The following is a 26756-nucleotide window of genomic DNA, read 5'->3' as shown; positions in this document are numbered from 1 at the left end:
AATCTTGTTTCTGTTTGTAAGTTTTGTTTTAAAGATTTTCCTTACACAGCATATGTATGCATTGCTAAATTTTTCGCTTATCTTGGCATGTTGCATTGAATCATATTCTTTCATATCTAATCCAATATGTCTTGAAAATTTTGATAAAAAATCTCATTAATATTCAAATATTCCCTCTTCAGTACAGGAAAAGCATGTTAGCAATTTGCGTTTGTGTAGCTAAGGTGATTGATTAGCCGCAATGCCCTGTCTGCAAGGGAGCATTTTAAGAGATTTAAGTGTTCAGTGTCATTAGCCATACCAACCACCAGTGGCGTAGCATCAGATTTTGTTGTTACAGACCGAATTTTCGCCAAATAACATGGCTGCATCAAAGAGAGGATAGTCCGATGTAGTTTTCTTTTCTTTTTCTTCGTAATGTTATTATTAAGAGGTCGAGCCTCTCAAAGAGAAAAAGCGTCTTGTATCGGCGCTTTTTGAAATCGCTCTGTTTAAGTGCAAAATTTAGAAAACATTTTTTTATAAATTTAATGAGAATATTTGAAATTTGAATTTATAAATTTAAATGAGAACATTTGAAAATATGAAACGGTTAAGAAATGATAAAATCATTTTATTTATATTTTATTGTTGTTATTTCCAAATTTTCACAAAAAACATGGCTGCATCAAGGAGAGGATAGTCCGATTCAGTTTTCTTTTTCTTTTTCTTCATAATGTTATTATTAAGAGGTTGAGCCTCCCAAAGAGAAAAAAACGTCTTGTATCAGTGCTTTTTGAAATCCGTTTGTATAATCACTCAGTTTAAGTGTGAAAATTTAAAAAACTGTTGTTAATAATATTTCAATCCTTTTAAAAATAGTATAATTTTTTAAATAAATGTATTTATGAATTGAAAATAAGGCTATAAATTTATTTTTGTGAAAGAACTATTGCAAGGCATCAAGGCGGTTGAAAATTTACAAACATACTTTTTGCGCTTTTTTTTGGCAAAGTTATCATTAACTTTATCAAAATTCACTCTATCTATAGGTTCCCTCTTTATGGAGAGGATTGCCAAGTCTGTAAGCTCATTTTTGATCGAATGTAGTTTTTTATGAGTTTCAGTTTCGAGAAAGAGCGCTCACAGCTGGCAACACTAACAGCTCGGGTAAGGAAAATGCGCAGCAAGATCACAATATTAGGGATGAAATCCCCAAGGTGGTATCTCTGTATAAAGTTCAAAAGTTCAAGAGGTCTATTGATTTTGTCTTTTCCTGAAGCTTTCACAAAATACTTTCGGCAAAGAATTTATCTTTTTCTATATCTTTGTCAACTTCACCGAGCTGACAATCATAATTATCATCATCAAGCAGATTTGACGGTGTAAGAAAAGCGTATTTACTTGCAAGATTGTGAACTTGTTGAAATCTGCAAGATATTTCTTCAGTCAGCCTGTTTATGACAGACAGCATTTCCCATCTCAACTCAGTATCAAACCCTAGTGCTGCATCAGTCAATCGTTCACCACCCATTCGTTTCTTTTTGCGGATACGATGCTCCATGTTTGTCCCCATTTCAAAGCAGAGTTTTTTTGACTTGTCTATTGCAGTATCCACCATCTTTTCTCTATTCTGAAGAAGGCAATCTCTCCACGCCGTCAGCCTGATAGAACTTTGTTGCATATCCAGCTCCTTTTCTTGAAGATACTTCTGGGCATCATTGATTTCTGGGTGAATAGTTTTCCAAAGGCTCAGGAATAAAAGAAACGGAAATGACAATACCGAGTTGAGAATTAAAGATGCATCTGATTGTGTGGTTGTATTTTCTCCTTCTTCTGTGAGATGTTCCAGGGCAATGACGACTTCCAATGATTTATTTTACCACAACATTTACAGCATCTACTCGACTACTCCATCTCCTTTCCACAGTCCACTTGATACTTAGACCGGTCAACTGAATCAAAACGTCCCAGCGATGTGTAGATGCAGAAAAGAACGAGAATAACTGGTACAGTATGTCAAAAAATGTAACAGAGTAAACCGCTACAGAAGCCAGAATTTATGAATTGTTAGCGCATGGCACAAATAGAGCTTTTGGATTGATTTTGGAGATTGGTTTCTGCACACCCGATCGGTGGCCTGCCATAATAGCAGCATTGTCAAATGCCTGGCCAATACAGTCACCAATCTGAATTCCATCGTTCTCCAGTTCTCTCAAAATCAGTTTAGAAATGTCCTCCATTTAGAAATGTCTCAATGAAGCGGAGAAACGACTCCTTGACTGTCACTTTATTTTCGTCAATTTTACATAGCACAACACCTCAACTCATCTGGTCCTTGTGAGATACATTAGTGCTATCAAAAATTATGCAAAAATACTTTCTTTGATCTGATCGATAATTTTCTTTCTCACCTGCTTTGCCAAAATGCTCACAAATTCATTTTGAATTTCTGCTGACAGATAAGAAGTAGCGATTTTCTTTCCCAGGTTAACTTTCACCGCATGTTCACGGAGCACAGAGTCATACTTGACGAATAAATTTACCAATTCTAAAACATTTCCTTTGTTTTCTTGATTTCTTTCATTATAATTGTTGTCCTCCCAGTGACCCCATAGTGCCAGATTCTGCTTGACGAGAAACCTGATGATGTCCAGCAATCTAGCTAGAATTTCCTGTCACTTCTTGGTTTCCTTCTCAATAAGATGTTGCTCTACTTTATCAACTACCTTTCCTTCAGCAAGTCGGATTTCTAGATCCTTCCAGTTGAGAAATGCTTGAGCAATATTAATTGGACGTAAAATGATTTTCGAGACATTGTAGCATTTTAGAACACTAACCAAAAATTATTATTTTCCTCATGGAAATAAATTCTGTATGCTTTTTTGGGGGGAGGGGGTCTAAGCGATTACGCATAGTTTTACAACCTTACCAGTCAGACGTCGGGTTAATGAACATTTCTACAATGTTAGAGTAGCCTGGAAATTATGATTATTCATTATTTAAGATTAAATTAATGTAGGAAAGTTTAAATTTTAAAATAATTAAATGGTAGTTGGCTTGAAGCATTTCTTGTAAAGGAATACATGGAAGTTTTAAAAAGCCGAGAACAATGCGGAAAGGACCGAGGTCACAAGAAAAAAGAAAGGAAAAACAAATAGGCGGGTATGTTCGTAAATATTAATAACAAAATAAAATTATCCCCAGTTACCTACAGATTTAAATAGTCACATCTTACTGGGGTTCTAACCTATATCTGCGGTCCTAGTCTCTTTTGCCATCTTGAATATTCTCTTGTTTTCTTTTTGAAAAAGGGAGGCATTTCTCCCAAAATTAATCAAAGTTCCATACCAGTAACAGACTTTATATACACCGGAATACCAATAACTTGGTTGCAAATAATTATGTAACGAGAGGAGAAGTAATACATGAATAAATAGTTAGACATTTCTCTACTTGAACATACCCGTCTATTTGTTTGTTTGGTTGTTTGTTTTTCTTTTCTTTCCCCTTGTGGCCCCGGTCCTTTCCGCATTGCTCTCAAACTTCCATATATTTAAAAATAATTGTTTGTGCTTTTTTCCAGTAAGATTTTCAAGGTGTCTATATGGAATTGCAAAAACCAAATGAAAGTCGAATAAAACAAAAGGAAAATATCATTTTAGCCAAGGGTGTTAGTCTAAAATTCTCACAATATTAGTAAAAAATATTTCTATTATAATTATCTGTATCTTGTTTTTATTTTTATTTTCATTAAAACAAATCAATCTACTACATATCTATGACATTGTCAGTAGTAATAACAGGACAAATATTGATGATTAGGGTAAACACATGAGCATTTTTTCGTAGAGAGAAGGTATAGAATAGTTAAGAATACATTCAAGTTAAGAATAGTTATTTAGAAACTCATGTATAAAATGGAAAGGGGACTTCGTTAACTATTCTCTTCCTATACCGTTTTATTTTGCATAACAATCGTTAATTATTTTCAATTGTTTATGAAATATTCAAATAGCATTTTGCCAACTAATGACAAATGCAAATCGGCTTTGTTTTAAAAGATAAATGCATCTTTAGTTGTTTCATTATTTTCAATCAATTAAAAAGAAAACATTCAAGAAAAATATTTAGACCCCTCCCCCGTATATTCAATATATGTCCCTCCTTACACACACACTGAGAACATTTTTTGTTTGCGAAAATATATGTAAACATGAGAATGTTTTAGAGTAATTCGAAAAAAAAGAAGACAAAAACAAATCACTAATTAAATATTTAGAAATTTAAAAAGAATCGGAATCGAAATCGGGAATCGTATCGGATCAGGAATTTAACACAGAATCGGTAATTGAATCAGAATCAGGAAAAAAATTGGAATCGTTCCATCACTAGTATATAAATATATATATATATATATATATATATATATATATATATATATATATATATATATATATATATATATATATATATATATATACACACATATGTGTACATACATATATAAAAACAAGCACATATACATATATACACCTAGAAAATCGGACAAAAGACACCGGACAACCCCCATCAACTAATTACAGCAAAAACAGATAAAATCCCAAATTAATCAAAAAAACATTAAAAATCACTTTTTATATTTTTATTTTTATTTATTTAAATTTAGGAAAATTAGACACCGGTGAACTAAGTGAACTAATTTTGGAAAGGTATGACATATTTTTAAATATTTACTCTTGTTTGAAAGCAAGTTAATCGATTTTTCTAAGTTATGTACGCGTTCTAAGGAGATTTCTCTTGTATTATCTTTTACAATTATTATATTAATAAAAAAAAAGTAAAAAATCAAAATCCTATTACCAGAATTAATTCATCATAATAAATTTCGGTTTAATCATAAATATGTCAGTGATTATAAAATTGTGTTAATAGTTTGAAAAATATCAATTAACTTGACAGAAATTCAGCAATATTTAAACTATCAAATAGAAAGCCACTTAAATAGTATTTGAGGTGTAGACTGTAGCGCTTACTTCCCATTTAAAAATAAATCCCCTGATATGACGATCATAATATCTGTTTACAGTCGATTTTTATTCTGTACTTGTTTAATGTTTCCACAATTCCAAAATTACGTAATTTTCTGTTGCTAATTTTCCGTTGTATCATTTAATTATCAGTGATGTTTGAAAGTATTTTTCTTGGCAAAAATGTTTTAGTTTTTCAACATTTTCTGGAACATATAAATCAACTGTTTTCTTTGAAAGGTTACCTAGAGAATTTATGCAACTTTTTTAAAACTTTATTTTACAAATAAAATACGTTTAGATCGTATTTTGATGTTATTATCATTTTAGTTTCCGTGATAATTTAAAAGCAATAAATATTTATTATTAGTACCAATAATGAAAAATTAAATTAAAAATTTAAAACAATCGGTTTTGGAATCGTAAATTAGGGCACATCTTTCCGATATCGATACCTCCAAAAGTTCCGATTTTTTACAACCTTTTCGGTATAAAATTTAAGATTTTTTGTTAAATTTTATTTATTTTTTCTATCTTCAATTTTTACCCTCTCAAAATGCCACCCCTGATATGTGCTGCTCGTAAAATAGAGACACATTTTTCCGATTCCTATACCTCCAAGAGTTCCAATTTTTTACAAAATTTCAAATTTTTTGTTAGCTTTTATTCATTTGTATTTATTTTTTCTATTTTCTATTTTTATCCTCACAAAATGCCCCCCTCTGGTGTGTGCCGCTCGTAAAATAGGGACACATTTTTCCGAATCCGATACGTCCAACTCCAACTGTTCCGATTTTTTACAAACGTTTCGGTATAAAATTTCTAATTATTTGTTACCTTTTATTTATTTTTAATTATTTTTCCTATTGTCTATTTTTAACCCTTCAAAATTCCGCTCCTGATATGACTCGTTCGATAGATAGGGATACATTTTTCTGATTCCAATACCTCCGAATGTTCTGATTTTTTTACAAACTTTTTGGTATAAAATTTCAGATATTTTATTTATTTTTATTTTTTTTCTATTTTTAACCTCTCAAAATGCCCCCCCTGACATGGGCCACTCGTAAAATAGGGGCACATTGTCCTGATTCCGATACCTCCAAAAGTTTCGATTTTTTACAAACTTTTCGGTAAAAATTCCGATTTTTTGTTAGCTTTCATTTATTTTTTCTATTTTCTATTTTTAACCTTTCAAAATGCTGCTCCTGATGTGTGCCGCTTATAAAATAGGGACACATTTTTCTGATCCCGATATCTTTAAAAGTCCCGATCTTTTACAACCTTTTCGGCATAAAATTTCAGATTTTTTGGTAGCTTTTATTTATTTTTATTTATGTTTTTTTTTACCCTTTCAAAATGCCGCCCTCTGATGCGTGCCGCCCGGGGCGCCCCCCCCCCCACCTCTCCCTGGCTACACCAATGCCAACCACACAGTTTTCAAATCTCGATAAGAAATTCTGGAAACTCATGTAATCTGTGACCATCTCAAAACCACCAAATGTGGGTCCTGTGATTTGGATCTGTGGAGGAGGTTTAATTACAAAGGAAGCTGAATTTCTTCCTGGTGTAGCAACAGAAGTTGTATTCATGAAAGAATTGTCAGTTAATGCAGCCAAGGAATTATCCAGACCATCCAACTAACTTCAGCTACCAATATACCAATCTCTGGGATCTGAGCTAATTCTAAGTTGATGATACAAACTTCCATCTCATGAATATATTCCAAGATATCTATCTGAAAGATGAAGTAAACATGCAGGGTCACAGCTTCAGTCATTTCTCAACATTGTTCTTCAGCACCATCATCCTGCGAAGGATCTGTACCCTCGAAATGTCCATGTTGAGAAATTAAATGTCACAGAAATGTAACATAAAGATAGCAGATAAGAAAGAATTTTCACTTCTCTTTGCCATATGTCAAAAAAAAAAGAAAAGAAAAAAGGTTTGAACAGTGATATTCAGAAATGAGCAGACAATGGTTGAGGTTGCAAAAAGGAAATTCTCTTTAAGCAGCCCAATCAACTGGGTCTGGTAACAAATATCGATTTTTTTTTTTTTTTTGGAATAAAGAACAAATCCTCTAGACTCCTTGATAACAAAAAATTAACAAGAGAATGACAGAACCTGATATATATATATATATATATATATATATATATATATATATATATATATATATATATATATATACATACATACATATATATATATATACATACATACATATATATATATATATATATATATATATATATATATATACACACGTTTTATTTTAATAATTTGTTTCTTGCAAAACAAAATATACCCTCTCTGAAAAACAGATAAAACTAGCTGATAAAATTTGAAAGTCTTCTAGGGAGCTAACCGCTTCAATATAATGACAAAAATATATTTTGTACATTCATAATATTTTTATGTAAAGTAAGAAGTTAAAATATAGTGTTTTTCTTTTTGGGAGATGCTTTTGTTTCCAATTAGTGGTTTTGGAAAATTACAGATGGCAACAGTTAGAAATCTAGCAATTTTCTGGAGATACTTTTTACCTGATCTAGCGGTTTTTTTTTAAATTTCAATAGGCAGCACTGCATCCTCCTACTTAGTCCAGTCAATATAGCTGATTTTTGGGCTGAACCTCAAACAAATTTCTAACAAAGGTTTTAACTTGGATGTTGGGCATGAATAACCTCTCTTTCAAATAAAAAAGTTTACCACAAGTAACCTTGCTGAAAGGAGTCAACGACCGCCATTTTTAAAGAGTGTTGCCGATTCTAGTCTCCTCTCTCAACTCAATTACTATAAATTTTTTTTCAAAAATAATAAATGTAGCAATGTGAAATTGGATAAAATCAACTGTTTTCATAAAATTAAATATAATTATAACTTCTTATGCCTGATTTTTGTCCCTTTTACTTCATATTGTGATATTCTAATTTCAGCTTGGCCAAAGTGAAGTACCAATAATTAGGGATGCTGACAAGTGTGCTATTTGCAAATGAACTGTTCAGTAATGAAGAAACATTCATCGTCAGCTAGAAGAGAATAGATTCCATTAACAGAGCTTCTGAACAATGTGGAAAGAACCTCTATCTCACAGAAGAGATGTTGCGAGTTTGTCTCTGATGTATCGTTATTTTCATGGAAAGTGTTCAACTGAGCTTCAATCTATGGTCCCCCCTCGCCAAACTTTCACAAGAAACACTCGTCTAGCTGTAAACACTATCAATAATTTCCCCCACTCTTTATCTGTGCCTAAACCTAAACGTAGATTCCATGAACAAAGCTTCTTTCTTAGAACTGCACGCCTGTGGAATTGTCTTCCGTTTTCCTGCTTTCCGGCTGACTACAATATGGTTTTGTTCAAGTCTAAAGTAAATAAGTTCTTGATGAGCCGTTCCATATAAGTTATTAAATTTACCAAATTTTCATTACTAATGATTACTATATTGACCAACTTCTACTGTACACTCTTTAACCCTTATCCTTGAGTGGCCTCTGGGCCTTGATAATGTGGTGATGCCTTTGTAAAAAAAAAAAAAAAAAAAAAAAAAAAAAGATCATAATTCAGATTGGTTAATGGCGTCACAAGAAATGCAGGCACTATTGAATCAACCCCAAATACATAGAAATCGACCGTAAAATAGGCCCACCCATGATGAAATACCATCCTGTGCAATCCGCACTTTGTGTGTGTTTAACTTTAATGAACATTATTATTTTTTTTTGTGGTTCTGGAGCAAAATCTGATATATAGTGTTGTGGTAGGATCTACCTAATTAGCATACGTGGAATGTCAACAATATAAATATGGTTGGAACCGTAAAGACAACGGAGACAACGAGATCGAGAGTCGATGACAACCTAATGGACATCTTCTCCCGTGACGGTCTCCCATGACTATACTAATGAACTCTATGTAAATATTGTATATATTTTCTTGCTTTCAATATATTTGTCCTACTTTACTTTTGTGTTGTTGTTATTTATTTCCATGTGTTCAGTCGAGCTTCAACATAAAGAAAAGATGATGTTTCCCATGTAGAAACTATTAAGTTTAAGGAGAGAGTGTTAAAAGTTTGTGAGAAAGTCCGAAAAAATGATGATAGCTGGGCATCCACTGTTAAAGGTAAAATAGGTTATGTAGCTGACCTTGATTCACAAGACGCATTGTTATCACAGATCATATTTTGCAAAATTTGATTCCAATAAAAACATTCCTAAGGCATTCTCTTCTGCTGATTCTTCTAAGAAACAAAACCTTGGTGAACCAGAGGATTCAGAGAGAAAGCAGGCATTTCTGGAATTGCAGCAAAATGACGAGGAGCAACTCATCATGGTCAATCTTGTTAACAAAATTGGAGAAAATTCTCGAGGACACTGGCTTTGAAGCATACAATCTCTCATATATGAAATCTCGATTGCTATAATATCTCAAGAACAAAATCATGTGACTAAAATTAATAGGAAACCTATCGTTGTTACCTTCTTCAGTACAACAAAATGTATTCTTCATGAATTCTATGCACAGAGCCGCTCAACAAATAATTCAGAATCAGAGGTGGCAGCCAAGCTTATCAAGAATGGCATTAAAAGTATCCAGACATGTTCAGAATATTATCCGTCTAAGAATGATCTTGAACAGGATGCGATTCTTGAATATGTTCCTAAAATGTTGTTGATCTTTCTCAGGCAAAGACAATGATTTGAAACTTGCATCAATAGGTCAAGTGATACTGCAGACTGTTAGACCTAAAATTCTCCTTACACCTTTGCAGTTTGGTTTGGCAGTGGAGATGCATAACCAATTTGGATTGAGGTTCTTAATTGATTCTGAATAAGCATGGCTTCTCTTCATCTTATTCAGAAGTCCAGAAATTCAAAAATAGTACTGCTCTTGTTCATGGCGCTGAAACTCCCTCTCCTGTTGAAACTGAATCTGTGCAGTTTGTAGCTAATAATGTGAACCATAATGTAAGGAGCATTAGTGGATTCAACACATTCCATGGTATGGGCATCATAGCATCTTTTACACCCAGGAAAGTTAAAGCAAAACTAGTTCCAAGGATTCAGGTCCTTTCAGAAGATATAATAAGGGTTGGAAGGATCAATATCAAGTACTTAGATTCACAGCACACCAACAAACCACTAGTGATATTTAAAGAGCTCTAGATCAAAAAAGTCGTCGATTTCATTCCTAATTTTGATATTCGTTTAGAGGTTTCATTAATTTTACACTTGTCCAGACCAGCATGGTCAGGCCTTATGCAGTTAGTGCATAAAGGAGAATATCCTGGAAAATCAACCAGTTTTTTGGTCAATGATCAACATGGATCATGATAAGCCAACTTACATGTACTCAACTCTATGTTACATTAGTGATTTAGCCAGAAAAAACAACATTATAACAATTTTAATATTCGATCAGCCACTTTGGTACAAAGCAATGATGAAATTCGAGTCACAGGCTCGTTCCAGTTCCCGAAATTATTTGTCTAGCGACTTGGTGGGCTTCATACACAGCAAGATGAGCTTGCTGGGGTCAATTTGATGACAGGTTCTGGATTGCAAAACCTTTTTGGACTTGTGTATGCTGAAAACATGCTAAGTGGCAAAGTGATTGCAAAAGCCATTCATGCTCATTTCTTAGTTGATGCTGTCTGTTGCAAGGAGAGCCACATTTGGGGTATCTCTGTTGTCTGCAAGATGGAAGAGCACACCCGGAAGTACCTTAACAGCTTGGGCAGGGTGGGTGGACAGTATGTCTGGTTGTGTGCCCGGGGGATGGGCTGTTCCTAAGACACCAAAGAGTCAAGTGCAGAATACGCTCAGTAGCAACCCTCATCCATTTACTGATTGGGAAAAATTGACTAAGCAAAGGAGGACAAAAGTCTAAAGGTCAGTCAAGAGCAGCACGATGAAAGAGCCTAAGGAACTAAGGAAGTGGTAGTCCATAGATCTGACACTCGGCAGGGATGAGGAAGAAATAGAACGTTTTCTAAGCCTAGAAAAAGAGTGACCAGCACTCTGGAAGAAGGAAGAGGAAAAGAATCAAATGAAAAAGGAACCAACTTGAGGACTCCAACAGCAAAAGACACTGGAGAAATGCTGGAGAGTGTTTCGGGAGAAGTACTAGACTTTAGCATAAGGGAATACAATAAAGCTGGTCCCAGGAACATTGGAAGCCCTGCAAGAAAGGATGATCTCACCAGTGACCTCGGATGAGACGAAGAAGGAGGTTAGTGGGGGTCCCCAAGGAAAAGATGAAAGCCTTGTTGGTGGAGCTAAGGTACATAGTGAAGAGAAGCTTCACAATGTGGGATCTACTCCTCCCAATCACAGACGATGAAACTAAGATGGTGAAGTCTGGCATCATCTGAAAGGGCTTAATTTTTTTAGCCTGAATATATATGAATATATATGAATGTATATGAATATATATGAATATATGAATCTATCTATCTATCTATATATATATATATATATATATATATATATATATATATATATATATATATAAAAGTGAAAGTGTCTGTGTATCTGTGTGTCATTGTGTCTGTGTGCATTTCCCTATGCAATAACTCTGTCAATTTTTATTCTACAAACTCGAAATTTGATATACATGGTACTGAGATTTGGGAAAATCGATGTGATCGGTTTTTGGCCAGTAATTTGGTGATTAAGGGGTCAAAGTTCCACGATTTGACCTTTAAGAACTCTACAAAATTCCTCCGACAATTTGGGGTCTACGCACTTGAAATTTTAGATATAGGTTCCTTGGACATGGATCTAACTTAATAACTTGATTTGGGCCCACTTTTGTTGAAAAACAGTGTGCGTTCTACACTTAGAATGAGGTAGAGAGGGCCTTACTAACGTGCCCCATCGACATTTTATTTAGTTGTTTTATTTTTCTTTCTTTTTTGATGTATTCAAGTTTTTGTCCCACTTCTATCATTTCATGTTTTACTTTTTGTCTTAAAAAAAAGAAAATTTGTATGTAAATTTTATGTTTTGCTTGCTGTAAATACATGTTCCTTTTTTTTCACAGAATTGTATACAGAAATCGCAGCATTTTGAGATATTTTAAGTAGGTAAACACCACAGAGATAGTGTAGTCTTTTGGTGATAGCAGTTAGCTTAAGGTCAATAAAGTATTAATAAAATGGTATAGAAAAGTAATTAGATGGCCCCCGACACCCCACTTCTCCCTACTGGCCTTGTGTCCAAGTGTGTTAAGATCCCAAATGAGGCTCTGGTAGTAGAAAATGCCAGAACCGGAACCAAATAAATAAAATCTGTTCTGATACCACACTTCACCTTTTTTGTCTTCATTCAGTGGGGTGGGGGACAATTCTTTCATGACTGAGACAATTTTTATTTTTGTTCCTATCCAGAGTGCCCCCTTTTGGGGAGTTGGATTTCCTCCACATTAAAAATCGACATTGTGTCTAACTCTGTCCTCGCAAGGAGGCAAGTAAATAGGAACAATTAGTCGCATCTAATTTAATTGTAGATAAATAGTAAAACGGCAGTTATAGGTCAACTTGCGAAATTAAAAAATCACACTAGTCAAGACTTGCAAAAAAATATCACTCGGATGTTTATTTACAAGGAATATTTTACATAATACACCGGAAAAATACGATTATTCTAAATAGAAGTAACAGTAGAATCGTATAAATTCATAAGTTATTGTTTTCCGAGATGGAATCCGTGTTTGTAAGCAGTTTTGAAATTAGTTACGAAGATTTTTATTTTTATGAACTGTTATTAGACGTTTCATAAATCATCAATTTTTTATTGTCTATTTTTAAATTGTTTTTGAAACTATAAACTTGGGAAAAGTCGCTAAAGAAATTCGTGCAATTCTTAAAAAGTAAGTAATGTTGATGTTTATTTATCTATTTCCTTTTTTTCTTCTTTCTTTCTTTTTTAACCAGTTTTCTTCTAAATTTCGGAATTTCTGCAGTTTAACATTTCCCCTGAAGCAAGTTTAGAAATTCATTAACATGGGTAGGGAGTATTGTTAACTCTTTCTTCGCACTGGCAGAACTTTCCTAAAACAAAAACCAATTCTTGGATATTAAATTCCACAAGTGCCTTTATTTCATTAACAGATTTATTTTTCTTAGTGCTCAAAGTAATTAAATTAAAAAAAAAAAAAAAAAAAAAAAAAAAAACGATTACGGCTTTTTTTTTTTTTTTTTTTTTTTTTTTAATTGGAAACCGTGGCTCGGGGTCTGTTTATTTCGGTTTCCGGGTTTGTTTTACTGTACACATAGATTCGAAAAAGTTGTCACAAAACAAATATAGAACAAATAAATGTTATCAAATGCAGGATAAGTTAGTTTTCTGCCTAACTGGATATCTTTTTAGTGTTTATATTTAATGTAATGTTTATTCCGCTCGAAAAACATACAGTGTTTACCGATGTATTGGAAAATTCAAAATGGCGGCCGAATTTCTCTCGGAGACAGTAAGTTTGAGAAAAGGAGTTATAAATAAAAAACCAGTCAAAATACTGTTAAAACCCCGCCGAATATGTGTCAGCGTATATCACGGTAACATATATTGAGCGAGTTTCTAACAGTATTTTATCTGTTTTTTTTTTTATTTATAACTCATTTTCCCAAACTTACCGCGTCAAAGAGAGAGTCGACCGCCATTTTAAATTTTCCAATACATCGGTAAACACTGTTTTTCGAGCTGAATAAACATGTTTGTTACATTAAATATAAACACTAAAAACATATCCAGTTAGATAAAAAAGTAACTTATATTGCCTTTGATAACATTTATTTGTTCTATATTTGTTTTGTGACAACTTTTTCGAATCTGTGTACAGTAAAACAAACCCCACTTGGAGATGGTTATTATTTGTTCAATCGAGAATTGAAAACCGAAGCGTCCCACATTTCATGCTTTTTTTCGATCTGCAATCGCTGATGTAAGGGCGATAACTCTTGACTCTTAAGATGAATGCATATACTTTTCTAGATAATTTGGGATGCTGGAACTAACGCAACTTCGAGGAATTGTCGTATTAGTGCATTTATTTATCTGTGCTGAAATAACGTTATTTAGAAAGCCATTCTTCGCATGGGGAGAGGAGGGTGTTTTGTATCTATTCTGTATTTTTAATTTTACAATTTAATAAAAAATATCATAAGCGTTTTAATTAAACTTGAAAATATTATTTAAAAAATAACGCGGATAAAGTGCACACCGGGATTGTATTTAATATGGTTTTTAACATTAAATAATCTAAAACCAAAAATTAGTTTTTTTTTTTTTTTTTTTTTTTTTTTTTTTTTTTTTTTACAATAAACAGAACGGAAAAAATGGTCAACATGTTATCAAAGGCAAGGTAAATCGCTTTTCTACCTAGCTGGATAAGTATTTAGTATTAACTATTTTAAAGCATTTATTCGGTAAACGAGTGTCGAGTGTTACGTTAGAACAAAAAATGGCAGGTAGGTAACTAACTCTCTTACTAAAGTAGTTGAAAACTCATTTTCTTATAACCATTACTCGAATGTTAAAAATTACATCGCATTTTACATTTTCTAATGACTTAAAACTGTATTTAATGTAACAAAGTAGTTGAAAAAAAAAATTGTAAAAGTGGCAATAGTTGCTTCCCTTAGAACAATGAGTTAAGCAATAAGCATTCGAATTTGCAATTATTTATCAATCTTTTCATTGTAAGATATTTTATCTCGCTTGTTTTTTGCTTCCAGACAATGGCAGAAAATAAACACAAAAATTACAACAAAGCTCTAAAATTCAATACAAATTTTATTCTTTCTTTGTTGCAAAAAGAAAATGTCAGTTTTTCCTCTAAATAGCGCTGGTAACAACCTCGAAAGATAGTTTTTATCTTCATTAGGAACTGGTATCTGGGTACAGCACAGCACTGTTCAAAGATTACAGCTATTTGAAGAAGGTTGGTACGATGCCTTCTGATGAAAAGATTCAATTATTTAGGCTTTAAAATAAAGTCTTAAGGAGACGAAAAGTATGAGGCCTCCAAATTGCCTCGTATCCAGAGTTGTTTTCTAATGTAAACAGAATTTTTGTGAAATATTAAATGGTTCTTCTGCTCGGTTAATGTTGGTGTGTTACTTACGAAAAAAAAAAAACGATGAATTAAACTGCAGAAGCACCTGTTAAAAACTATACAACTGCTATAATTGAATACCCCCCCAAAAAAAATAAAAACGAAAAACATAAAAATGTTTTTGTAAACCATTCGTAAAAACTTACTGACATCAATATTAGCGTCCTAAATTATGAGATGAAAAATGAACGAATCTCTTAGTAAAAGAGTTGTCTCTCTTAGAACAATGACAAATTGTAAAATAGCGCGGGTTTTTGTTTCCATAGATTTATTAAACAAAGAAAATATTGACATTAATATCAAAGAATTATTCATTAATCACAGGAATTTACCACATTCCTGAACTGCATTATGCATTTGAATTTTCTTTCTTTGAAGATTGTAATGCTGGGTATGGGGCAGCCAAACCAGCTGCCAACTTTGCCCTGCTTTTTATTGAAACCATCCGAGAGCTCTTTTTAGTATCCTCTCTGTTCCCAATTGTCTGGATCTCTTTTGCATTTGGTTCACCTGAAATATTAGTTAAGTAGGACTTCAGGTTCTTCTTCATAAGCCATGTAGACCCTATAATAACTGGTATGATTAATATCTCCCTAAGATTCCAGTTTCCTTTCATATCATACATGAAACCTTGATATTTGGTCTTTCTCTCTTTCAGCTTTGTTCAGACCGCCATCATTAGGGATACTCACCCACGGTGGCCACTTTTTCTGACTTAGCAAAGTCTAATTTTTCTTTGATATGAGGTGCGTGCAATAAGTATTGTCCCTGACCCACTTCCCATAGCAGTAGAGCAACGAAACTTGGCACAGTTATTAGTCTTTCTCTACATAGGAACCACCCAGAGTTATGCATTTCTCCCATCGTTTGATGTAGCTCTGGAGACCGTTTTTGAAGAACATCCCAGGTTGGTCTTCCAACCACAAAGTGACTTCAGAAATCAAGGCTGCATCATCTGGGAAACGCTTTCCTTCTAAAAACAACTTCATGGCTGGGAAGAGGTGAAAGGTCAGGAGAGTAGGGAGGATGGGGAAGGATTTCATAACCACACGCCCGTGCTTCTGATCTGGTGAGTTGTGGACCGGAGCATTGTCCTGCAGGAGGAGGGTACATTTGCTGATCTTGCCCCGCCTCTTGATTTTGATAGCTTCCCTTAATTTCCTCAAAAGTGAAGCATAATAGGCTCCTGTAATTGTGGTACCCTTTGCTAGGAAATCTGTCATCACTACTCCGTCCTGGTCCCAGAAGACTGTAAGCATGACCTTGCCAGTGGAGGGCTGCACCCTTTCCTTGTTTGGAGGTGGTGTCCAAGTGCTTCCACTGCATTGACTGGGCTTTAGTCTCTGAATCTTAGTGATGGACCCAGGTTTCATCCTGTGTAATCAGTCTTTTGAAGAACTTTGACTCATCTTCTTAGCACATCAAATTCATCCTCGAGCACTCGACGTGTTCTCGCTTCTGGAATGGTGTGAGCAACCTGGGAATCCATCTGGCAGACACCTTATGCATATGCAAATGGTCATGAATGATAGTTTCCACAGACCCTGTACTAATCTTGACATTTTTGGCTATTTAGCGAATAGTAATGTGCCGATCTTCCAAAATGGCAGCCTTAACTTGACGGACAGATGCCTCATCAATGGCAGAAAGGGGGCGACCAGGTTTGAATTCACAATGCCAGTATTTTACAAGGTCATATGATGGGGCATTATCACCATAAGTTTCTTTCATTTCATCAAAAGTCTCCTGTGGACGCACCTTTCAAATACAAAAACCGGATCACTGCTCGACATTAAACAGGCTCCATTTCACACCTGACTCTGTTCAAACACCTGTAAAACAGAAACCATAATTAGTTCAGAGCTGTAATTAGCCACATAACCCGTAGAGAAATAAATCATAGCACATGCAAAATTTCAGCTAGATTAGACAACTGGAAGTGGGTGAGGGGCATTACTTATTGCATGCCCCTCGTATATATAAACAAGGGAAATCACTCCATTGAAATATTGGAATGATTTTTCCTTAGCAGAATACATTTTGCAAATTTAAGAAAATTTCTATCCAGGTATATAGGCTCGGCCAAAGCGGAAGGAGGGAGTAAGTATTTTTGACTCTCTTTAAAAAATCTGCTAAAAAAATCAAGTAATTATCCAATCAATATGAAATTTTCACCGATCATTAAGTGAAGAATTAACTTTATAACAGTGTACTTTTACTTATTTTTTTCATAATCGATATATATATATATATATATATATATATATATATATAATTTTTTTTTTTTTTTTTTTTTTTTTTTTTGCCTACAATCTCCCCGCCCCTTCTTTATTTGGTTAAAATAATCAGCCAAAACTGAACAAAATATATTGTATTGTGGGGAGGGTGAGGATTATAGATGAAAAAAAAAATCAACTGTGCATATATCAGATTTTAAGGTTGAAAATCCCAATTTTAAACGTTTAGCTTTTCATCTTTTCGTTTTTGAAGTGTGAAATTCGTTGAATGTTAATGATTATCTTTCAGATTAGCAAAAAGAAATATTTTCATTATTTTTACAAAAAACCCTACTTTTAAATAATTGAAAAATAACTTTTTTTTTATTGAACCCAATATTTATACCATTAAATAAGAAATGCTTTGAAGAATCGATAAAAAAAAAATCGATAAATAACTGCATTTTGCTAAAAATACAATAATTTGTTTCATGATATTGCCTCCGCTATAATAGACTATAAGGTAGTGGTTCGCATTTACGAACAGTTATCTCCCCTTTTCCTTTTTGCTGTGACTTGCACTTGACTTAGTTTAAAGTGTGGAAGGACTTTCATCTACCACACTCTCTCGTCCAGAAACACTTGGTCCTGATGGCATAACCAGGGTCAATACGAAGTTATTTCTATATAAGTTAGATTTAAAATTCAGAAATGATTACAGAAATATTTATTTTTTTAGGAAAATGATTGTAAAAATTATCACTGAGATTTTTTAAGAAAATCTTAGTGAAATGAGCATATCTTTTATAAAAACAAGATGTTTATATATTTAATGTATTTGACATTAAACTAATTAACAGATTATGAATTTTGGAAAAAATGTTGCCCAATGCAAAGGATACTAATGTAGGCTAATATATATATATAATATATATTTTTATGCAAAAGGAGGTAAAAAAAAAAAAATTGCAAGAAGCCTTTCATGAAAATTTACATTACTCTGATTTCTTAAATTTTAGCCTTAGATATTAGACCTCAATTAATAAATATTCCACAAATGTTTCTTTGGAGTATTTTATAGGATTTTGGGGCATAATCTGGCTCAACCATCCATTTGAAAATTAAATAATTCAGATTTGCATAGAAATTGATCCATAATCATTAGCCTTCAATTTAACAATATTGCCTACATTTCAATTATAAAATATGTGAATTAAGCTTAAGTTAATCATAATCTTTTATCTTTCAAGATTATGGCATTCATGTTTTGAATTCCTTATGTTTTGATAATAAAAAAATCGATTTTTTTAAAATTAACTGATAGAGAAAGTAGTAGAAATTGCTTTTTTATACTCTTTCACCGCAAAAAAGTATATTAGTAAGGTGCTACTATTTGGGATAGTGTTAAACAGGGGACTATGGGGGAGTTGAGCATCAAGATGTCTGTTCACATTTTGTTTAACTTCTACAAGTTAGTACAATCAGCAACTGGAAATTTCAAAATCAAGCAGTCCAAGGGAAGAAACTATTAGGATGGGTTTTCCGGTATCTAGGAACTTCAACAGAAGTGGTGGGATTTTGCTGCTTATTGGGTTAGAGGTATGTATATGAAGGGAGTATGCATGCTAGGAGTTCATTAGAGCACATCCCATTAAATTACTTGTAAAATGGTAACAGGGATATGACTTTGGGACCTATTAGATTTGAGATTTTGTTCTTTATCCCAAGAGTGAGACTAGTGGTATGCTTTAATTTCTCCATAAACATTAATGGATTGTGTCAATAACCTGAATCTCAATTTACTTGCTTCACCAGGAGTTAAAAACAAGGTCTATTTTAAAATGAGGAAATTCAATTCCTCAGGGGGGCAGTTCTGATTAAGGGCAAATTAAAAAAAAACAAAAAAAAACATGCTTCTGTCTTGAATGATTAAGTTGAGCATCAGCACAGATGCTACACTTTGCTTCTAGCCTAGAATATAATAGTTTATTTATGACATAAAAAAATCCCCCAAAAATTGAATTTTGTGTATAATTGATATAGGAATCTGAAGATTTTTCTTTCTAAAATATAAATCTTTTAGTTTTGGGAAATATCAACTTGTGGGGATAGAACTATTTTGTTAGTCTAACCCATAACCCTGCTAATTAAATAACTCCTTTATTCTGTTTGCTTTTTTGCTATCTGTTTTCTTAAAATTTTATAATCTTAAATTTTATTTTTCAATATATCAAAGTAGGCATACAGATTGTTGGAATAATCTAGCAAACTTATTTGATAACTGTTAAATTCGAAATCAAAGGCCAATTTTAACTGCACATAACTGATGTTGCCTTCAAGTGAAACTTTTACATGAAATGAATTTTAACTATTTAAATGTTTAACCAAAATAATCGTATTTATAGATGCATTTTCCAAATTTTGACAGTGGACTGGTCATTTTTTAAATTTGCTATGTCTGTTTATCTCTACATAAAATATTCAGAGTAAGTTAAAATAATAAAAAAAATTGATTTGAAGAATCCACCTCCACTTATGAATTAATAATCTGAATTACTTTCAATATATCAAAGTATGCAGTACCAAATCTATTTCACTCTCTTACTAAATGATCATTCAAAATTGCCCAGAAAATTTTTTAGGGTTTGGAATTGAAGGTCAGTTTCAACTACAACTGAAGTGCAGCCTTCAAATCTCATCTCGTGACTTTCATTTACCATAATACATTTATACCTGCATTACTTTCCCTCTTGGGAGGTTAGGGTATAATATGTTGGTTCCTTATGTTGTCATTCTTTCAAGATCATTTGGGGGGGGTATATTATACTATCTATTCTGCTATATCCTCCCAGGCATTAACTCCTCCTTTGGGAGAAGAGTAATGTTTGTCCTATCATCCTCTTAGTCATTACCTATTTCTTTTAATGTTAATGTATGTTGTTCGTTTACCATTATATCATCTTGGCAAAAAAATGTAACCAGAGGAGCATATTTTTGCTAGTTGTCAACATAATTTAATCACGTTTCTAATTGAAGATTTACGTTTCCTCTTTACAAAGTGGATATCTAAGGAAACGAAGTAAAATTGCTTGAAATACAAATGAAGAAATTAAAACTATTGCATGAAATTTTATTTTTCCCATCTTGTCAACATAAAAAGGTTTCTTGGTATGCTTGGAAGATTCAGTTAAGATCAAGCAGCTGGAGTTATATATTTTCCGCTTGTACAAAGTTGAAGTGCAAAAGTGAAGATTCTTGGATTCTATCACACAGTCTACAAAAAACGGTACAAAGTTTCATGAGAGAAACCGTTGTAATAAGTGAAGAGATTTGAACTTGTATGTCCAGACTTGATCAACCATTTCCTGTGAATATAGTCAAAGGTTTGTTTGCAGCAGATCAAACAAATGGTGTTATTTGAGTTGTCGCATGCACATTGGCATTGTTCCCCCTTCAAGTACTATCATGCTTAAATCCTGAAATATACAAATTACGTTTGTTAAACTGTAATTCTGTTTCCTGTAAAAAAAAATAGTGGGAAACTTACTACATTTTCTGATACTTGCATTTTTATATCTGTTCTATATCGCTATAAGTTATACATGTTCAGTTTCAATGAACTGAGGTTCATTCTATTTAAAAGTTCGTCAAAAACGGTTCATATCTATGAGGTGACTGAAAATATCGACTTGCTAGTTGAATTCGAATTTTGCTAGAAGTCTACTCACTAACAGATTGAGACTGCCAGAAAAATGGACAAAATCTTGATTTAAAAGCAAGTATTATGGACACATGACAATCAGGATGACAAACTAATCTATAATATAAATTTTACTGTCTAAATGTATGCATGTTTGTATGTCTAAAGCTTTTGACAGATGTGTCGGAACATAACAAAACTGGTATCGTTTTAAACCTCGAACTTTCAGACAACAAATATCGAAAAATTGGCCAAAAACACTCTTTACCCCCAACTGGGCACTTTTCTACAAGGAGGGGTTACTTTTTTCGCAGATATTTGCAAAAGTCATCCACTCCTTTTGATAGACTAGCCTTAATTTAAACCTTTGCCACTTCCGGTTTGGCGATGGCTGCAACAGCAAAGACATCACTTTTTTTTCACATTCTGTTCCTTCTTCTCGGTACAGGTTTGAGCCTACCTGTTTACTACTCTATTTTTATTTATTTTTTTTATTTTTTTATTTTTTTTTATTTTTTTTTTTTTTTTCAACGTGCACCTCCAGGCAACGCTGAGCACCCAGGCTGGTACTTTAATAAACTATAAGCAATGAAATTATTAAATGTATTTTATTTTTACTCAGTTTTCATGTTGACTATTATCTTGTGGTACCGTCAACCTTCTTCAGGAGCAACTTCTCAAACTCTGGAATTTGTACAGATTACTGAAAAGTGTTAAGTTATTAGTGATGATTTTCAATATGGACAAAACTAAGAGTGCACATAAAACTTCATGGCTGACAGAATAAATACAAGCTATCTCATGAAATTAAAGCACTCCATTCAAAATTTTGTACAGATATCAGTTTAACAAGGCCAGGTTACATCAGCTGAAATACTGAGAATAAGATCTAACATGAACAATAAAGTATAAATTATCAATCCTTATTTAAAGTTTCAACATCTAAAATGCATCATGGTTGACAATTTTGACAACTAAGCTTTTCACGTAAAATATATTTTTATATATAAAAACTATCACCTACATCATATTCTATGGACCCATTTACTGTGACCCCTGTCGATCCATTCAGCTTGCATTCTGGAAATAAAATTGGATTCGCTTATGCATAGTTGCATATTAGCTAAAAGGATTTGCATACTATTGAACTACATAGCACTAAAAGTTTCCTCACTTGCTCGAAATGTTGATTATACTATTCTCATTCTTATATTCTGAATGTTTTGGCTGATGTAATCACTGAATGATGGTGCACCTTTTCAAACTTGGAAATCTTTGTCAAACTTTGAATCAAATTTTGAATCTAACCTTTTATTTAATCCTGGACAGGCAAAATTTATTCTTCCGAATATTTGATTCAAGACAGGTGAAATTATTTGTCTGAATAGTTTGGCACCACTTTTATGCCCTTTTATAGAGATTAAAATCAAGATATCATGATACTTTGCCATGAATCCTTATTCTAATTTTGATCAAAATTTATTACATGATTTGGTTCTAGAAAATGTTTCAAATGAATGGTTTAGGCTTAATAGGTTTTAAAAAATTGAAATTCAGAAAATCTTGATGTTTAATTCCTATGAATCAAATTTAATGCAAATCTGATAAATTTTAATTTTCAAATGGAAGGTTGTACCCCTATGCTATTCAAAACCCTTCAAAATACTCCAAAGTAATTGTAAAGTAAAATTTCACAAAAATCAGGTATCATCTGAATCTTCAAAAAGGATTCCACCCACTTTTTATCAACTTTTGCATAAATTAAACTAAATATAGTCAACGTTTGAACCTCTTAAGCTTAACAACTGTGTTCCAAATTAATATTGATCATTAGTTTAGAAGTGAATCATATATATATATATATATATATATATAAAATTAGTCCTGGAATGATTCCAAAATTTTTTCCAATACAATTACAGAGTCCAATTCTTTTAAAATCACTAAATATTGAGATTTAGAGGGGTTTTTTTTTTTTTTTTTTTATAGATTACTGTAAAAATCTTTTCTTTTTGTGAACATAAAAAAATACAGTTGTTTGGTATATATTTTTATTTTGTTTGTGGCTTAAAATCAAAACACGCCATTTTATCTTTGGTAGCAGTAATGGAAAATTAAGTTTTTAATTTAAACAAACCAAATAATAAACGATTACAAGAATCGTTTTTGGCACAATTTGGGCAAAGTGGGCACAATTTTCTCTGCTTCCTATACCTTAAAAAGTTCCGATTTTTTTTTTTTTTTTTTTTTATCGATTTACAATTAATTGTTCCAATATAAATACCTAACTTTGTATAGAAATTTTAGTCGTACAAAATACCAAGTCTAGCAAAATTGTTAATGCTACCCCAATCAAATAATGGTTAGCTTGAATAAAAATTGTTAAAAAATAAGTCAACCTAGACACGTACATATTTATGAATTTTTATATTTGAAATAAAATTTGCAATGAAAACTTCCAGATGTGAAAGTGCACTTAAGATACCGCTGCTCCTAGACTAATCAGATCAGCCTTAAAAATGAATGAAAATAACTTTGTTATAAAAATTAGGCAGAGATGCTACAAAAGAGCAAATTTTACTGTTCATATAAGTTTTACTTCAATCAGTAATTTTTTTAATTATTTTTTTTAATAAAATCCTGTTTGCAATAAAATTTGCTCAGAAACTGCCAAAAGCCAATTTGGTAGTTGGACAAAAAAGAAAAACGTTAAAAACCTCACTGAACTTTGCATATCTAATGCTAGCAGGACCCGTGTACCAGCGTTTCCCCGGTAGAAGTATGCCCCCCCTCCCACCCACCTGTTAAAAAACAAACTAAAGTTGTTAGTAGGAGCCACTTAGGCTCTCTAAAATAGTGGGCACTGGGACCCATAGCCAAAATGAATGTACTGTGACAAAGTACCGACGCATTACTTATATGTTTATATATCAGTGTGTTTAGCTTCCAAATAATAGTATCTCGTATATTGTTTGTTCCAAAAAAAAGAATATGGAATGTTATAAAAAGCAGTATGTTGCGGAAATAAGATTGTTGGCAAAAATGTTAATTTTATATCGTTCAATAAACTTCCGTATTTGTTTCTTTTTTCAGCATAATTTTAAAAAACACAACTGTTTTGGAGATAACTTGTGACTAAATTGAAAAGGTTAACATGTTCAATACATCTATATTAAACTTGCATATTTTCTTTATTGGTATAATAATAAAAAATGCAAATATTTCGGAGCTAATCTCTTCAATTTAGTCACAAGTTAACCTCCTAAATATAGTCATATTAGCATTAATAAAGATAAATTGGTTATTTCTCACCGCTTTTCACATTCCTTCTAATTTGGAAATTTTGCCTCCTTTAAAATACTCCAAAGAAACTGAAATTTGGAATGTTAATTGATAATGCTTATTGAAATTTGGAATGTTAATTGATAATGCTTATTGAAATTTGGAATGTTAATTGATAATGCTTATTGAAATTTGGAATGTTAATTGATAATGCTTATTGAAATTTGGAATGTTAATTGATAATGCTTATTGAAATTTGGAATGTTAATTGATAATGCTTATTGAAATTTGGAATGTTAATTGATAATGCTTATTGAAATTTGGAATGTTAATTGATAATGCTTATTGAAATTTGGAATGTTAATTGATAATGCTTATTGAAATTTGGAATGTTAATTGATAATGCTTATTGAAATTTGGAATGTTAATTGATAATGCTTATTGAAATTTGGAATGTTAATTGATAATGCTTATTGAAATTTGGAATGTTAATTGATAATGCTTATTGAAATTTGGAATGTTAATTGATAATGCTTATTGAAATTTGGAATGTTAATTGATAATGCTTATTGAAATTTGGAATGTTAATTGATAATGCTTATTGAAATTTGGAATGTTAATTGATAATGCTTATTGAAATTTGGAATGTTAATTGATAATGCTTATTGAAATTTGGAATGTTAATTGATAATGCTTATTGAAATTTGGAATGTTAATTGATAATGCTTATTGAAATTTGGAATGTTAATTGATAATGCTTATTGAAATTTGGAATGTTAATTGATAATGCTTATTGAAATTTGGAATGTTAATTGATAATGCTTATTGAAATTTGGAATGTTAATTGATAATGCTTATTGAAATTTGGAATGTTAATTGATAATGCTTATTGAAATTTGGAATGTTAATTGATAATGCTTATTGAAATTTGGAATGTTAATTGATAATGCTTATTGAAATTTGGAATGTTAATTGATAATGCTTATTGAAATTTGGAATGTTAATTGATAATGCTTATTGAAATTTGGAATGTTAATTGATAATGCTTATTGAAATTTGGAATGTTAATTGATAATGCTTATTGAAATTTGGAATGTTAATTGATAATGCTTATTGAAATTTGGAATGTTAATTGATAATGCTTATTGAAATTTGGAATGTTAATTGATAATGCTTATTGAAATTTGGAATGTTAATTGATAATGCTTATTGAAATTTGGAATGTTAATTGATAATGCTTATTGAAATTTGGAATGTTAATTGATAATGCTTATTGAAATTTGGAATGTTAATTGATAATGCTTATTGAAATTTGGAATGTTAATTGATAATGCTTATTGAAATTTGGAATGTTAATTGATAATGCTTATTGAAATTTGGAATGTTAATTGATAATGCTTATTGAAATTTGGAATGTTAATTGATAATGCTTATTGAAATTTGGAATGTTAATTGATAATGCTTATTGAAATTTGGAATGTTAATTGATAATGCTTATTGAAATTTGGAATGTTAATTGATAATGCTTATTGAAATTTGGAATGTTAATTGATAATGCTTATTGAAATTTGGAATGTTAATTGATAATGCTTATTGAAATTTGGAATGTTAATTGATAATGCTTATTGAAATTTGGAATGTTAATTGATAATGCTTATTGAAATTTGGAATGTTAATTGATAATGCTTATTGAAATTTGGAATGTTAATTGATAATGCTTATTGAAATTTGGAATGTTAATTGATAATGCTTATTGAAATTTGGAATGTTAATTGATAATGCTTATTGAAATTTGGAATGTTAATTGATAATGCTTATTGAAATTTGGAATGTTAATTGATAATGCTTATTGAAATTTGGAATGTTAATTGATAATGCTTATTGAAATTTGGAATGTTAATTGATAATGCTTATTGAAATTTGGAATGTTAATTGATAATGCTTATTGAAATTTGGAATGTTAATTGATAATGCTTATTGAAATTTGGAATGTTAATTGATAATGCTTATTGAAATTTGGAATGTTAATTGATAATGCTTATTGAAATTTGGAATGTTAATTGATAATGCTTATTGAAATTTGGAATGTTAATTGATAATGCTTATTGAAATTTGGAATGTTAATTGATAATGCTTATTGAAATTTGGAATGTTAATTGATAATGCTTATTGAAATTTGGAATGTTAATTGATAATGCTTATTGAAATTTGGAATGTTAATTGATAATGCTTATTGAAATTTGGAATGTTAATTGATAATGCTTATTGAAATTTGGAATGTTAATTGATAATGCTTATTGAAATTTGGAATGTTAATTGATAATGCTTATTGAAATTTGGAATGTTAATTGATAATGCTTATTGAAGTTTGGAATGTTAATTGATAATGCTTATTGAAGTTTGGAATGTTAATTGATAATGCTTAT

General features: G+C 31.7%; 1 protein-coding gene across 1 annotated transcript in view; it reads left to right on the top strand.

The window, feature by feature from the left end:
* The first annotated feature begins 12609 nt into the window (after positions 1 to 12609).
* Positions 12610 to 26756, top strand: part of LOC145297686 (F-box/WD repeat-containing protein 2-like) — a 41730-nt gene continuing 27583 nt past the window's right edge. Inside the window, exon 1 of the mRNA XM_080143883.1 lies at positions 12610 to 12888. The gene's annotated coding sequence lies outside the window, so the exon portion shown is untranslated. The remainder of the gene's footprint in view (positions 12889 to 26756) is intronic.

Source organism: Euprymna scolopes, chromosome 18 (assembly GCF_053919585.1).
Source record: "Euprymna scolopes isolate OS-2025 chromosome 18, ASM5391958v1, whole genome shotgun sequence".
Classification (NCBI taxonomy): Eukaryota; Metazoa; Mollusca; class Cephalopoda; order Sepiida; family Sepiolidae; genus Euprymna; species Euprymna scolopes.
The sequence above is the reverse complement of the archived record's forward strand: the minus strand, read 5'-3'. Positions and strand labels throughout refer to the sequence as shown.